This window comes from Macrotis lagotis, chromosome X, assembly GCF_037893015.1.
Source record: "Macrotis lagotis isolate mMagLag1 chromosome X, bilby.v1.9.chrom.fasta, whole genome shotgun sequence".
NCBI classification, from domain to species: domain Eukaryota; kingdom Metazoa; phylum Chordata; class Mammalia; order Peramelemorphia; family Peramelidae; genus Macrotis; species Macrotis lagotis.
This window is the reverse complement of record NC_133666.1, coordinates 385,525,080-385,534,769: the sequence shown is the minus strand read 5'-3', so window position 1 is coordinate 385,534,769 and position 9,690 is coordinate 385,525,080. Positions and strand designations below refer to the sequence as shown.

The following is a 9,690-nucleotide window of genomic DNA, read 5'->3' as shown; positions in this document are numbered from 1 at the left end:
TACAAGCTATGGTATTTGGATGTAATGGGATACTATTGTGAAAAATGGTGAGCAGACAGATTTCTGGAAAAACTGGAAAGACTTCACATGAACTGATGTTGAGTGAATTGAGCAGAACAAGAACCTTGTATACAGTATCAGCAACATTGTACCATGATCAACTATGATAGACTTTAGCTATTCTCAGCAATACAATGAACTATCCAATTCTAATAGACTCATGATGGAAAATGCCATCCACATCCAGAGAAAGAACTATGGAGTCTGAATGCAGAGAGAGAGAGAGAGAGAGAGAGAGAGAGAGAGAGAGAGAGAGAGAGAGAGAGAGAGAGAGAGAGATTTTTTGCTGGCAGGGACTTCCTGAATTCTGTCACTCTTTTTAAAAAAAACTTTTTAACATGGATTAAACTTTAAACTTTTTGGATCAAATTGATATAGTCAAGTTAATGTCATATCTGTTATTCCTTTCCCAAGAATTGAGTTTTGCAATTGTATGCCATATATTTTCTTAGACTTATTTTTTACTTATTCTAATCTGAGCCCTGATGAATGTTTAAGTACAGTAATAACTCCACATTATAACATGTCTTTTCCTGTTTGGCAGAGTATATCTGTTTCATTTTTTGAAATGTTATTTGTTGGTCACCATGTCTGGAGCCTAACTTCTGTATAATCTATTAGTCTTTGGTCTTGTACTATCATCATTTCTGATACTATATATTTTTCTATAAGGTTTTCCCTCCATAACCTTTTTTTTTTCACCTTTACATGAAGTCAACAAACATCAGAATGTATTTTGAAATAATCTTTAAAGTTATCTATTATTTCTTGAAAGTTCTCTACTTCATCCTCAGTAAACCATGTTAATGAATGAACTACAATTATTTTCATGTGGATCTATTTTGCAAATATTTATCATTAGTGATAATCCAATGAAATAATATACATAAAGCCCTTTTCAAGTATGAGAACTATATAAATGTCACCTATAGTAATAGTGCTGTAAAATATGATGACCAAATATATCATGAAATAATTTTATTGTCTTTGGGCATAAAATCCACTCTGCCAATCCTTTTCTTTGCCTCCTCAAGGAATATCTATGAACCATCCTTCCATTTAACAGCTACTTCCTTCTTCCTTTTGGTTTCATTTACAACAGCTGTGTCAAGATTGATATGATCCAATTTCTCTAGAAATGTGTTTATTTACTATTGGATAATTGTTTCTCATTTAGCATACTAAAAACTTAAAACTTTCTCAAAATCAACATGGCCAAAATGGAATTCATACCTCCTAAAAACATTTACCAATCTCCAAACTTCTCCATTCTTACCGGTAACACCATGGAGACTTGACTTGTCTCTTTCCCCCTCTATAAACAATCAGTGGCAAGCTCATGTCTTCTCTACCTCTACAGTGTCTTTAGCATTCAATAACTCTGTACTTTGTGTCTTTAATTTACCAATTCAAGGGGTGGTTAGGTGACATAGTAGATAGAACACCCTCCCTGGAGTCAGGAGTAACTGAGTTCAAATCTGGTCTCAGACACTTAATAATTACCTAGCTGTGTGGCCTTGGGCAAGCCACTTAACCCCATTACCTTGCCAAAAAATAAATTAAAATAAAAATTTACCAATTCAATAAATATATATTGATTTCTCTCATCCTACCTCTCTATGAGTTTTGAGTCTCAACATCTTTTGCCTAGATGACTGAAATAGACTCTTCAGTGGTTTCTCTGCTTCTAGTCTCTGCCTTCCACAGAGTTACCAAATAAGTATTACTAACATAGAATCCTTTTCAATGTCAGATATATGTGCCTACATTCAAAAACCACCAATAATACTTTATTTGCATATGAATTGGACTTGAATGGGGTGCTGGAGGGGAGGGGAGGGAGGGAGGCTGTGCTAAGTTACCAGCCTGGCTTTATCCTCCAGAGCCATATGTTCCAGTGGCCAGATAGGAATCAGGACAACTGGAGATATTCCTGGGGAAAGAATAATGCATTATGTATTCAGTAAGGAAGTAGAAACTTTTGGGAAGTTCTCTATACATAATTGTAAAAGGCAAGCATGAACTTTGCATTGCTTCATTAGGCTGTTGTGAAACTCAAGTGAAATAATGAATATAAAAGCATACTATACAAGAAAACATTCTCAAATTGTGAGAGACAAATTGCTAGTGTGGAGGAATAGCAGTTCCTAAAATTACAGAAAGATATGGGTTTGAGTCTTCCCTTTTACACATACTGATTGTGACCCAGGACAAGTTACTTAATCACTTTGTGCCTTCAGGTGATTAAGTCTATATGTTGTAGCATTAGAAGAGCGAATTTTCTCATTCAGGACCCCCCCCTACCATCAAAATCATAAAACCAGTGCTGTCTTTCCATCATTCAAACCCTTCAGGTAGTATGGGTTATGATCTCTTTTTTTTATACGATGTTTCATGAAGTCTTGGTATTTATAAAGGCTCTCTAGGGAATGTAACATAAAAGATATCATACAGAAATTGTAAAATTGACAAAAGAGAACTCAAGTAAATGAATGAATGAGATGTTTTGATATTCTTTGAGAGCTTCAAGGGTCACATTGGAATGATGAGGCATTGTAGGAATCCTGAAATTTATTGAGTAGCTCCTTGGAGACCCAATAAGAATACATAGAAAATAATCAGACAGAAGGTATGAATGTGTTGCAATCTGCAGCATTGGAAAGTGATCCCAGAAAAGTTCATGGAGTCATTCCAGGATTGAACAACATGGACAGGCTAGAAATGATTGATTTGTATTTTCTCTAACACTGATTAATCTATTTCAGATATTAATTGTATTAGTTGAGAGAGAAATTGAAATTCAAGAACTTCAAAAATGATCAACCTATATTACATCTTTCTAGTTCATTAACAAAAGCACATAGTATAAGGAATAGAATCCAAAAATAGTGATAAAACCAATAGATTTCCTTGGCTTTTCTCTTTAGTAAACCTGCTATTCTAATTATATTAGAACACGTTAGCCAAAGAAGGCCTGTCTTAGACAGAATTATATAGGGTGTACTAATTCTATTTTATTTTTAAAATATGTATTTTTATCTATTTTAAAATATTTTCCAATTACATGGAAACAATTTTGCAAAATTCATTTTTAAAAATATATGAGATCCAAATCTTCTCCCATTCCTTGAGAAGGCAAGCCATATATCAATTATATATGTGTGAAGTCATGTACAACATATTTCCATATTAACCATGATGCAAAATAAGACACATACATTTGCAAAAATAAAAAATAAAGTTCGAAAATATATACTTTATTATACACTCAGAGTTCATAAGTTCTCTCTCTGGAGATGGATAACATTTTTTTATCATGGGTGCTTTAAAATTATCTTGGAGTTGTCTTAATCAAAGTCTTTCACTGTTGATCATCTCCGCAACATTGTATCAGTTCACGATTAAGTTTTATCAATTTTTTCTGAAACCATCCTGTTTGCCATTTTTTATAACACAATAGTATTCCATCACAGTCATATATCACAGCTTGTTTAGCCATTACCCAATTATAGGGTCAAAACTCTTTTTCCAATTCTTTGTCTTCACAAAAATATTTTTTTTTCAAATAAATTTTTTCCCTTTTCTCTGATCTCATTGAGATAGTAGTGCTATTGCTGGGTCCAAGAGTATGCATAGTTTTATGACCCTATGAGCACAGTTCCAAAATGTTCTCTAGAATGTAATGACTAATTTACAACTGTGCATTAATGACTCAGTTTTTCCACAATGCCACTAGCATTTGTCATTCTCTAATTTGCGCAATTTAGTCAATCTGATTAGTTTCTCAGAGTTGCATTAATTTGCATTTCTTCAATCAACAGTGACTTAGAGCACTTTCAGGTGACTATAGTTTTTATTTCTTCTGAAAACCTCCTATTCATATTCTCTGACTATCAGTTGGGGAATGGCTTGTATTTTTAGAAATTTGGCTCAGTTCTACATATATACATAAATACATACATACATAAACACACACACACATATATATATATATGTGTGAGAAATGGAATCTTTATAAAAGAAAGTTATATTATTTCACCCACTTTGTTGTTTTCCTTCCAATTGAGTTGATTAGTTTTGTTTTTGCAAAACCTTTTTTAATTTCATGTAAACAAAATTATCCATTTCAGCTCCCATAAAGTTGTGGTGATAATGGTCATCATTGTTCAGCCCTAAGTTTTCTAAAATTCTATTCTTTTCCTTAACTTCATTCTTATTTTTTTATTGTTATTTTGATCTGCCCCTGGGAGGGAATGTTCAAGTCCCTCAATAGTAAAATTTGCTATTTCCTCCTATGATTCATTTAACTTTTTAAGACTTGGGACACTCGACTCTGACTGACAGGGCAGGGAGTGTTGTTGAGATTCCTGTGTCCCTGGGAAGTCACGATTTCTGTCAGACATAGCACATGAACATGAGGATGGATATGGTGATAGAAAAATTGAATTACCTGATTACAAACTGTGGCAGATAGAAGGAAAACCATTACAGCAAATCCAGGAAAGATTGCCTAAACAAGATCGCAGGAATCCATGGGACCACAGGGAAGCTTGGCAATATATGGGTCATTTGGAAAACCTTCTACTTTGTGGGCTACTTTGACAAGAGGATTCAGATGGGGTTTTGGAGCATTTTTGTTGGCTTATGGAGTTGAATATTTCCTAACTTCTTCAAAGAATGAGGAGGAACATTCTTTTAAACACTGAACTTAGGACTTAGAGGAATTAAAGTTAATTATTTAGAATTAATGTTTGCTATTTGCTTATTTGCCCTATTAAAGATTAATATTAAAATTTCACTTTTTTAAAGAAAAAACTTTGAACACTCTTGTTTGGTACATATGTGTTTAGTATTAATATTACTTCATTGGAGGGGCAGAGCCAAGATGGTGACAAGAAGGAATCAAGTTTTAGGCACTCTCTGATAAAACTTATAAACTAAGGACTCTAACTAAACTTTTGAGAGACAGAACCCACAAAGGGACCCAGAGAGGCAGTTCTCCTACACAAGGTAACCTGGAAAAGAGCAGAAAGGCTCTGCTCCCCGGGGTTGGAGGGGCGGCCCGCCGGAGGGGTTGGAGGGGCGGCCTGCCGGAGGGGTTGCCAGCCAGAGCAAAAGAGCTTCAGCCTCCCAGAGGCAGCCCCAGGATGCTGGGAGCCCAGGAGCACAGCAGCGGGGGAGTCTCCTGAGCTGCACCCTGGGGAGCACCCAGCACAAAGTGGAGGAACAGCAGGGGACCTCTGCCAGAGGGAGCAGGTGGAGCACAGCCCTCAGGGCACACAGCAAGCAGCATGGTCTTTCAGCAGCCCAGATGCTGAAACAGAAGCAGGCAGAGCCAGTATGCAGGAGCCCCCAGGGCATGAGCCCATTGAACTCAGGGAGGGGAGTGAAGAGAGACTGCAGAGATCTGTCCTTTGCCCCTGGAACAGGACTCTGGGGTTCTGACCACATTCAGATCCTGAGTGCAGTCTAGCCCCCCCCCATAGAACAGCAGGCCCCCCCCCATCTCAGCCCCATGGCAGAGGGGGGCCTTGCGGTCATTCACAGACCAGGAGGGAGGACAGAGCCTCACACACTGAGACCCTTGGGGGAGTGTCCCAAAAGCTCAGGAAGCACCCCCAGAACCAGGCCCAGGCTGGGAAAATGAGCAAGCAGAGAAATAAGAGGAACACTATTGAGAAATATTTTGCAAATGAGCCCAAGAAGGATCAAAATACTCAGTCTGAAGATGAGGAAGCATAAGCTCCTGCATCTAAAGACTCCAAGAAAAACAGAAATTGGGCTCAGGCTATGACAGAGCTCAAAAAAGACTTTGAAAATCAAATGAGGGAGTTAGAAGAAAAACTGGGAAAAGAAATGAGAGAGATTCAGGAAAAACATAAAAAATGAAGTCAGCAGCTTAGTCAAGGAAATCCAAAAAAATGCTGAAGAAAACAGCATGCTAAAAACCAGCTTAGGTCAAATGGATAAAACAGTTCAAAAAGTTATTGAGGAGAAGAATGCTTTAAAAAAGCAAAATTGGCCAGATGGAAAAAGAGATAAGAAAACTCTCTGAGGAGAAGAAATCCTTCAGACAAAGAATAGAATTCAGGGAGATTGATGAATTTACCAGAAATCAGGAATCAATACTTCAAAACCAAAAAAATGAAAAACTAGAAGAAAATGTGAAATATCTCATTGAAAAAAAAATTGATATGGAAAACAGATTTAGGAAAGATAATTTAAAAATTATTGGAATACCTGAAAGTTATGATCAGGAAAAGAGCCTTGACATCATTTTCAAGGAATTACTACAGGAAAATTGCCCTGATATTCTAGAAGCAGAGGGCAAAATAGAAATGGAGAGAATCCACCGATCCCCCCCAGAAAGAGATCCCAAAAACCCAACCTCTAGGAATACTATAGCCAAGTTCCAAAACTCCCAAGTCAAAGAGAAAATATTACAAGCAGCCAGAAGGACACAGTTCAAATATCATGGAGCTGCAGTCAGGATCACACAGGACTTAGCAGCAACTACATTGGAAGCTCATAGGGCTTGGAATATAATATACCGGAAGGCAAAAGAGCTTAGAATGCAGCCAAGAATGAACTACCCAGCAAGGCTGAATGTCCTCTTCCAGGGAAAAAGATGGACTTTCAATGAACCAGGGGAATTTCAAATGTTCCTTTTGGAATGGCCAGAAGGTTTGGTCTTCAGATACAGGAGTCAGGTGAAGCATGGAGATTGGAGGAGAGGGGGAAAATATGAGGGACTTAATGATGATGAACTGCAAGTATAGAAAAATGATACTGATAATATTCATATGAACCTTCTCAGTTAATAGAGCAGGTAAAAGGAGCTTTTATAGTTGAAGCACAGGAGAAAGCTGAATTTGAAGATATTATATGGTATAAAAATGGAGTCAATAGAAAAAAAGGGAAATATAATGAGAGAAAGAAAAAGGAGAGGGGGAATAGGCCAAGATATTTCATATAATAAGATTTTTCTTTATTACAATGAGCTATTGCAATCATATGGAAGGGGGGAGGCAAGGGGGAATGAGGGAACCTTTGCTCTCATCAGAGGTGGCTAGGAGAGGAAACAGCATATATACTCAATGGGGTATAGACATCTGGAGTAAGAAGGAGAGAAGGGGGGCAGGGGGAAGGTGTGGGGATGTGAATAAAGGAGGAGAGGATGGACCATGGGGGGAGAGTGGTCAGATATAACACATTTTCTTTTTTACTTCTTGCAAGGGGCTGGGATTGGAAGGCCTGTCCAGGACCATAGGGCCAGGTGGATGCTAAGGGGTGGTATGGGGGCTCAGGGCTTCTTGGCCCTAGGACCAGGGATCTGTCTGCTGTGCCACTCAGCTACCCTACAGCAGAGTCAGAGTGAAAGGAGAGATAAAATAAAGTACATGGTAGTGGAGAAATAAGAAAGGAGGGAGTTGCGATCAGCAATGGCAACGTTGGAAAAATATGGAAGTAACTTTTGCAATGGACTTACCATAAAGAATGTGATCCACCCATGATAGAGTTGTTGGCGTTGGAACAAAGACTGAAGCACATTTTTTATTATTATTATTTGGGGGAGGGTGCAGGGCAAATGGGGCTGGGTGGCCTGCCTGGGGCCACATTAGCAGGGTGATCGTTGGTTGTCTGAGACTGGATTTGGACCTAGGTGCTCCTGGCTCAAGGGCCAATGATCTGTCTGCCACCCAGCCACCCCTACTATTATTGCTATTTTATTTTATTTTGGGTCTTTTTTTTTCCTTCTTTTTGGTTATTGCAGGGCAGTGGGGATCAGGTGGCTTGCATGTTACACGGCTGGGTGATTGTTGGGTCTGTGGGGCTGGATGTGGGCTCAGGTGCTCATGGCTCCAGGGCTGGTGCTTCATCCATTGAGCCACCTGGCCATATCTACAATTATTACTATTATTTTTTTTTATTTTAATTTTTTTCTCTCCCCTTTACTTTATCACTCAAGCAAGTATATATTTATGGGGGGAGGGGGTATTTCATTTACTCTTAAACAAGACTATTTTATTAATGTAAAAAAAATTTGTACAAAATGAGAATTTAAAAAATTAAATAAATAAATAAAAAGCACTTTTAAAAAAATAAAAAAAAATTACTTCATTGTCTATTGTGCCTTTTAGAAAGATATCATTTCTCTGCTAATTCTTTTAATTAGGTCTATTTTTGCTTTTGCTTTATCTGAAATCATGATTGTCTCACCTACCTTTCTTTTAGTTCCAGATGAAGCATAATAGATTCTTCTCAGGCTCCTTATTTTTAGTCCATGTGTTTCTCTTTGTTTTTTGTAAATGATATATTGTTGGATTCTAGTTTCTGATTCATTCAGTTATCTACTTCTAGTTTCTGGGTGAATTCATGCCATTTACATTCATTGTTTAGACTACAACTATGTATTTTCCTCCATCCTAATTTCCTCTCTCTTTTACTAAGTAAATCAAAGACTGTAGAACTTGTCCCCATCACAGAAGCTTGTTTTCTATGTCCCACCAAAGTACCCCCAAGACTAAACAATCAATTTAACAATTCCCATAGGATTTGAAGACATTTGTATCATCCTGCACTCCTGGGCTTACATGAGAAACCTCAAACCTTAAAAATGATTGCACTGTGATTCACCTTCCTGCTCTCTTCCCACATGTGATTTATGTATATAATCTCTGCAACAATCTGCATTCCTCACTCTGAAACAAATTAATTAAACTATTACTTGATTAATAGCACTCTTTCTCTAGCCTATTATTTCCATTCCCAGATTCAGTAAAATTCTGTTAACACCCTTCTACCAGCATATCCCTCATTTTTCCCTGGTCCCTTTTTTTTTACCTTATCTCAACATAATCTATTCACTTCTAATGGCTTCTCTCTATGTAGAATCCTTCTGACTACCATAATAATAATAATAATAATAATAATAATAATAAAAGTTCTTAGAAGTTACATGTATCATCTTCTCTTTTGGAAATGTAAACAATTTGTATTGAGTCTATCATGATTTCTCTTTAATATATTTCTTTTTATACTTCTCTTAAGTCTTTGAAAATAAAATTTTCTTTTCAGGTCTGGTCTCTTCATCAAGAATTCTTGCAAGTCCTCTATTTCTACACCCAAAGGGCAATAAAAATGTACATACCCTTTGATCCAGACCTCTACTGGGTCTATACCCTGAAGAGATCATGAAAAAAGGGAAATACATTACTTGTAAAAAAAAAATATTCACGGCAGCTCTGTTTGTGGTAGCAAAGAACTGACAATTGAGTCAATGTCCATCAGCTGGGGAATGGCTGACTAAATTGTGGTATATGTACATTATAGAACACAATTGTTCTATTAGAAACCAGGAGGGATGGGATTTCAGAGAAGCCTGGAAAGATTTGCATGAACTAATGCTGAGTGAGATGAGCAGAACCAGAAGAACATTGTACACCCTAACAGCAACATGTGGATGGTAATCAACCCTAATGGACTTGCTCATTCCATCAGTGCAATAATCAGGGACAATTTTAGAGTATCTGCGATGGAGAATTCCATCTGTATCCAGAGAAAGGACTGTGGAGTTTAAACAAAGACTAAAGACTATTACCTTCAATTAAAAAAAAAGTTGTCTTATGT

General features: G+C 37.2%; 1 long non-coding RNA gene across 5 annotated transcripts in view; it reads left to right on the top strand.

The window, feature by feature from the left end:
- The window catches only part of LOC141502525 (uncharacterized), a 45,812-nt gene that overhangs the window by 11,551 nt on the left and 24,571 nt on the right, over positions 1-9,690 (top strand). The gene's annotated exons all lie outside the window — the stretch shown is intronic.